The sequence below is a fragment of the Sipha flava genome, unplaced genomic scaffold (assembly GCF_003268045.1).
Source record: "Sipha flava isolate LNK unplaced genomic scaffold, YSA_version1 35_pilon_pilon, whole genome shotgun sequence".
Lineage (NCBI taxonomy): Eukaryota > Metazoa > Arthropoda > Insecta > Hemiptera > Aphididae > Sipha > Sipha flava.
The window spans coordinates 195,474-203,198 of NW_020273057.1; the positions used below are offsets into that span (position 1 = coordinate 195,474).

The following is a 7,725-nucleotide window of genomic DNA, read 5'->3' on the forward strand; positions in this document are numbered from 1 at the left end:
TCTTTTCAGACTCTTCTGCTCTCTCATATCTTAATAATCTCAATAAACTACAAGATTCTTATTTAAAATCCATCATTGGTGTATTAAAATCGATTCCCTCATAATATTTTAATATATAATAATAAAAGGTTGACACCAAATATATCCTTTCGAACCAACAAAAAATATCATAAATTTATACTAACTTTTTTTGACTATTCAAGCTTTTTAATTTAATTTAAATTTATTTTTTCTAAAAAACTTATTTTTTATACTGTTCGCTTATTTTTCTCGCTAATATCTAATTGTTGAAAATAATCGTTTGCAAAGTAAAAAAAAAAAACTTAATTATTTGTAAATATAATTAAAATTTGTTTGAATTTTTATGAGGACTAACGACTTATTATTATGTTACAGACTGACATATGCAATATATTTGAGAGCATAATTTTTTAAGCTACTACACCGGTTTAGATTAATTTTAAATGCTATGATACCATATTCAACTATTCAAGTATTCTAATATCCATATAATAATGTAATAATCGTGTTTGGTTTCGATGACGATAATTTTTTTTTATCTTCAATAGGGATTTTAAAGTGTTCCAATCAGTATCAAATGATTAAAAAATTATGTTTGTTAATAATCTTAATAAAGTGAAACCTTTATTAACGAACACCATTGAATAGTGGAAATCTCCAAATAATTAACGTTTTTTTGGGAATAAGAATATTTTCACTACATTTTTGTAGGAATATCTTTCAATACAGGAAATTCTAAATAACGGACACTTATATAATATAATAATTTTAAATTTTGAAATTGATAATTTTTATTTTAAATTCAGAATAACTGGAATTCCATTCTATGAAGCTATATTTTATTACCTACATTATTATACATTATGGTATATCTTTATCTCATTGAAATATTATCACGTCGACGAAATTTTGTGATTAAAGCGTTGTTGTTTAAGTACTCGTATTTAGTTGTGTTTATGATGCTAATAAGAACTTATATTTTCATAAATGTTAATTTTTATTATAGATGTATATATATATATATTTTAATGAATTAAAAAAAAAATGATTATTATTTATATTTTAATTTAATTTAGAATTCTAATTTAATAAATATTAAATGTCTCCCTCTAAATAGCGGACACTTCTGATTGTGGATAAAATTTTAGTGAGATTAGAGATTTAATTTTATAATATTTATTGAAGTAGTTTAGGAACAATAAAAAAATGGACGACCTTGACCGTGAATGCAATTTTATCATCAATTCAACGAGTTTTGTTTACTTATTTTGTAATGCCCTAGTTATTACATAAAACATAATAAAGTGATATAAAAATTAATACACGTGTCAATCGTTTAAGGTATCAAGTAATTTCAATCATTAAAAATACCTCATTAACAAGAATTTCTTCAAACTTTTATCATAGCATCGAGTTTATTTATTGATATATCCTTCTTAGTTGTTAAAGAAGGCGAAGATAAAATAAGAACTAAATGATACTGTTTCAAATGTTCAGTGTTAATTTTTCATGATCAACATATATTGAATTATAGGAGTTTCTGCAGAGAAAAATTGTAATGAATATTAATGGCATTCGTGTTATATAAGTAAAATAAAATAAATTATTGATCAGTAAAAGAACAATTTAATTTAGTTTATTCGTAAATATTTCGAATTTGATTTTTAATTCAGTTGAAAATACGAAAAACAAAAAGAGAAATAAATTAAATTAAATCCCTCCAGCGGAAAATAAAAATATTTTAAGTAAGATTTATGATACATGAGGTATAACAAATTTTCCGTGATGTATACATGGTTGAACTGAAAACTTTATTTCGAATATTATTTTTAGTAAAATGTTATAGCCTCATAAAATATAACGTGTTCAAAATGAATATATTTGTATATATTTAAAACATGTTTCTTTATGGTTCATCGTAGTTACGCACGGAGAACTTTTTAAAGTGGCGAGATATCTATTATATAAACAGTATTTAAGATAAATGTTGAAATAAGAGTGAAATACATATTAACTTAAATTGATAATTAAGTGTTTCAGCAAATTAACATGAAATGTATATATTACTTAAAAGATAATGAATGAATATTTAAATAAACTGGTGGATAAATTATACACACAAAGAATAATAAAATGTGAAAATGGCAAATTTATTTTTCTTTTGATGAATTACAATACATACAGATTCTTTTAGAAATAAATGTATTATTTGAATTAATAAATTTAACTATGTTGTTGCTTACATTTTAATCTTAATAAAAAATTAATAGTCTTATGTATATACATATAATTACATTAAATGGATTTGAAACAAGGTTTATTTGCGGAAATACAATCTAAATTATAACATTGTATTGAGCAAACTGCAAAATAATAATAATGTTTTAATTTAATGATGTTTTTTTGGTATTTAAAACATTTTAAGTAAAATATAACTTTTTTAATGGTATATTTGTAATTTGTTATTTTTAAAAATCAATATTTTTTTCTGGTGATAATATTTTAATCATAATCAAGTCAACCAAAACAAATTTATACCAATCCTAGACTGATTAATGTATTATTAATTTGGTTATTATACTAAATACTACGAACATTTCGGTGTAAGAATCGTGATGGAACTATTATTATTATTATTCTTACAATAATATAATACAACAAAAAATTTAATGACCACCAGGATTAAAAACGTACAAGTTTTAATATTAAATTGTACATTATACTGCATGACTTCGGACACGGAATAATCTCGCGACAATATATACTTGTATACATTATAATAATTTATAATACACAAATATACACATTTTCCGCCTATTTTGTCGATATTATCTAATTTAAAATCGCTTGTGATGGACAAGTGACGTGTACACGCAAGACTTGAGCCAATATTGTTTTTTTAAAAAAATTTTTAGTCAATCTAAAGATTTCTGATGAATGAGCGTGAGCGTTGCTATTTGCTGAACAATGTCCGCGGACCGAGTAACGCTACGACAGGTACAATAATATGTATCACGTCCTATATTTGTGACAAAACACGACAGTGGCGTTTTTCAATAATTTTTCTTGGTTGTGTCGGAAATGATACAATGAAATCGTATAATCAATACTATTAGCTTTGATGTATACCTCATCCGTACACTGCGCATAGACGTTTCCAAATCCGACGGGACTCATATTACTGCGGAACGTTATAATACTGTGCATTTCGGTTATTTGTCACCAATTATAATAATATTGGTTACGGTTTATCGCGCTCTGTGCCCGACGACTAAATACCTTGTAATGGAAGGGAATGGAGATTACACACATGTTGGCACGCGCATCAAACCTTTATCGGAAATATTCCGCGTCGTATCTGCACAAACAACAGATATTGCTATTTTATATGAAAACCTATAATGCGTATATCACTATATTGGTGTGATCGCGCGCGCGCGCGCGCGCGTGTGTGGGAATATCACAAAACACATATTATACACGAGCATTGTACGAATTTTGGAGAATACATTTCAAAAATAGTAATTTATCGACGAATCTGATACTATTATGATATGAGGGTATGAAATTCGAATTTCGTGTGCGTATTCCTATATTTTATTATTGAGGTAATTTAGTATAATTACATGAAACGATTATTGTTTAAAAAAAAAAAAAAAGAAAATAACATGAAAAAAATTAATAAGAGAAGAGAATGAACATTTTAATAAATGAAAAATGATTTGTATTATTGGTTTTTATTTACAAATGAGATGACTTATTTAAAAAATTGAGTATTTCCAAAAGGAGATGAATGGAAAATATTTTCAAGCTGTATAATAGTATTTTTAAAATATTCAAATTCTCTATTTTTATTTTGTTGTCTAATACTTAAAATTATATATATCATACTTCAGTTCGATATACATGACATATTGGAATATATTAACGAATAATATTATTTTATAATTTATGAACGATATTTGGATGGATTTAGAAAAATTTCGCTTACGAAATAAAATTCCAATTTTTTAAGATCTAGAATATTTAATATTTTACGATTAAATGGCATGAGTTTTGATACCAAAAACCTATTGAAGATTATATAAAATATTTCATAATGACGACATTCCGTCGTGAAATTATTTGTGACGACAATTATAATGCATATAAAAGATTTTATTTAAAATACAATCAAAGTATTAGCGGAATATTGGGAAGCACTAAAAATAAATGACCAAATGGCTTAAGAAAAAAAAATAATGCAGATTATTGCAGAATAATGCAGTGTATTCTGTTTTGTTTGTAGTCTGTTTCATGTAATGTGTAATAATAATATAATGACACGTGAGAATAGCGAGAATATCTAGTTAATTAGATTTTATTCGCAAATTATGAGTTGTCTATAAACGTTTCGTGAATTTGTAAAAATATACCGTTTCTTGTTCAAAATCATAACCTTTTTAATTGATAATAATGTATTCACTGTGTAGAACCCCACGACTACCTACATGGGCATATAAATTTGCAGTTTGAATTACATATTTAAATTTAACGGTAATTGAACAATAAATAATATTACAATGTACGTGTAGTATGTGCAGATAATTTACGGACGAATGGCTGGGAAACCCATATGTCGTCGATTTATCGAGCAAAAATGTCAACCCAAAAAATAAGACCAGAAATACGTATGGTGCACACGATAAGCCTATAATACGTAATATACCGTCGCTAGCGATAAATCATTTGGTCGTCCTACGCCACGGGATAGATACACATACACGGCGTTCCGGTAAACTTTCCAGAAGGGCACAAGTTTCTTCCAGTCGCGACGAATCCTCGCCGTGTCCGGAAACGCGTGACGTGTCCTCGGGTACGATGTGTGCTTACGTTTTTTTTTTTTGTTTTTGTTTTTGTTTCCCATCCGGATGTCCTTCGTCGACACTTTACCTGTGTACTCTCTAGGTTTTTCTTTCACCACCGCCACCGGCCAACCGAGGACTATCGATTCGCCGGAGCATGCACACAGGTACGTGTAATACGTAAAGTGCTAAATGAAGTCAGGTGAGCTTTACTAACAAGTAGCGTTGTGTACGCGTGCGGTCGTTGCTGTTTCTCCCCTTTCGACCCCTCCCCGTTTTCGTTTCCATTTGGAAGAGCTAATTTTCGTGCGTTTTTCGCCGAGAACGAAAGGGGTAGCGGGGCGGGAACGAGCACTATCGCCGATACCCCTTGTGCCTCCCTTCTTGCGCGGTGACGTCGTTCAAGTCGTCGGTAACGTTCGGGACATTCAGTTCACCGTCGACCGTCTACCGCGACACACGTTCACGTCGCACGTGAAAAGTTCACACTCCGCGAACGCATAAAATATTGTTCAACTCTCATCAAGTTTACCAAGTTTACACACACACACACACACACACACACACACACACACACACACACACACGCACGCACGCACGCACGCAACCACGCACGCACGTATCGCAACCGTTAGCCGATTCTGAGCAAGGTAAGGTAAGGGCTCGTTGATGGACGATTTTTCTTTGTGTAGCCATTTGGATGAGAACAATTTGTTTTTGTTAATAAAAAAAAAAACATCGTATGCGCAAGGTTTTTTTGGGTTTTAAACTGTAATAGTAATGTTGAAATGAAATGAAAAAAAAAACTCTTAGAAAAAGTGAAAGGTACACCGTTTTAGTGGCGACGAAACAAATTGAGGAAGCGAGTTTCGATGAAAATAACAATTTAGTTCCACAGGTGTTTATATGGGTACGAAGTATGAATTACAACTAACAAGATTACTCACATTGTGTTTTAGGTCGGTTCATTAATAATTTAATACAGATATTTCATAATGTTATATTTTCTATTTTTTTCACGCGTTACGTTATCCCTAATATGATATGCACTTGAAATGGAAAACATAATTTTACGGTTTATAGAATTATTTCAAGAATTTAATTCATAAAATATTGAAAATTTTAATTTAAATCTTATAAATATTTGAAATTTTTCAATAAAAAAATGAATAGATAAATGGTTGGTGCCCATTTGTGATTACAAAAAAAAGTCATAAGTATACAGGTCTTAAAAGTCTCTTCATATTGAAAATTTAAGGTCAAAAATATAGTTTTGTTGAGATTTTATGACCGACTACATTCTTTCCATCATTTTCTGACCACTAAGCACAAATGAGCTATTTTACCTTAATCCTGAAATGTACTTTACAATATATTATACAAACCAAAAATAATGTTTGAGAATAGTCGGAATTTGCTGAAAATAATTAAACAGTATACTTTTTTATTTGAATTATTATTGGAAATATCCATTGTGATTCAAGTTTAAATTCAAATATAATCAATAACATGTTAACCTAACAACATTTCAATGGATTTTTTTGATTTAGTTATTTATGTGATGATTGCATTATTTTAATATTCTTAATATTAAATGTTTAATTTTATTTTTATATAATAATAATATTATAATAAAATAATAATAAAATGTGTTTATAGTTATATTTACATATATTTATATATGCAAGTCTTTTATTAAGTTGAAATTTAAAACTATTCATTTTATAAATAGAATATATAATATTTACACAGGAGATCATTGAAATAAATGTGAATTATAGTTAATGTATCGAAATTCCCTAAATCCAATTTTTTAGTCATTTAACCAAGTAATATATAATTTATTAGAATATATATATATATATATATATATATATATATATTAGGAATATTATTAGAACATTGAAAATATTATTGTAATCATCCTCATTATTTATTCATCGGTTCATTTTTTTTTATATTTTCAACTACTTTTGTATTATTTACAAATCAAAATTAAAAATAAAATTTTACCTTAAAATTGAGAATTATTTTCGTAAATACCAAAGAATGATTACAGAATTACAGATTTTTAAATTGTTGAATGCAATAAAAATGAAAATACATAAATAAAATATATGTCACTTGCTGTATGTCAATTTAGTTTTAGAGCGTGTAATGTATTTCTGTGAATTATAAATTATTATGAAGTTGAAATATATAGTATAAAATAAAAAAGTATACATACAAATTTAAATTTAATGAACAATACTATGTTATAAAATTGAATCAATTGAATTGAGTGAAAATTTAATACCAGAAAAAGTGAATCAGTTGAAATCGAAAAAATGTTATTAGAATCGGTTTAAAATGTAAAGAGCTCGAATTAAATTTTACAAACATTTAATTTTAATAGATAACAGTTTGATGTAAATTTTTTAAGTATTTTCAGGGGAGGGGAGAGAAATTTTTTAGGAGAACTATTTTATCAATTTTTATTTTTACAGGAAGAATAAATTTAAATAAATAAAAGAATAAAAGAAATAGATTTTAAGGCCTTCCTTCATATTTATACTGTGAACCCACGCAACACAAAATAATGTGCGTCCTATTTAATTAACATATTAATAAACCGTTGTTTTTGAAAAGAATACACTTTTATAAATCATTTGATTGATTATGCATTCAAAATTATAAACAACAGTATCAAAATGTTTTCAACTCTCAAGTTATATGTGTAGTAGAATTATTTGAACTAATTGCAAATTAATTTGATATGTTTCTATTTCAAATTATCAAATGTTTTTAACATATATATGGTCTTTAATATATATGTGTTATTATTAAATATTTTTTAAAGTCTGTTAAGCAAGTAAAAGTG

General features: G+C 27.1%; 1 protein-coding gene across 5 annotated transcripts in view; it reads left to right on the forward strand.

Annotated features, from left to right (window-relative positions):
- Positions 1 to 5,311: 5,311 nt before the first annotated feature.
- Positions 5,312 to 7,725, forward strand: part of LOC112687566 — a 109,419-nt gene continuing 107,005 nt past the window's right edge. For 4 of the 5 annotated variants that reach the window (XM_025560315.1, XM_025560317.1, XM_025560318.1 and 1 more), the window contains exon 1: positions 5,312 to 5,515. The gene's annotated coding sequence lies outside the window, so the exon portion shown is untranslated. Of the gene's footprint in view, positions 5,521 to 7,725 lie in introns of all 5 variants that reach the window. The other variant, XM_025560316.1, reaches the window with a different exon arrangement.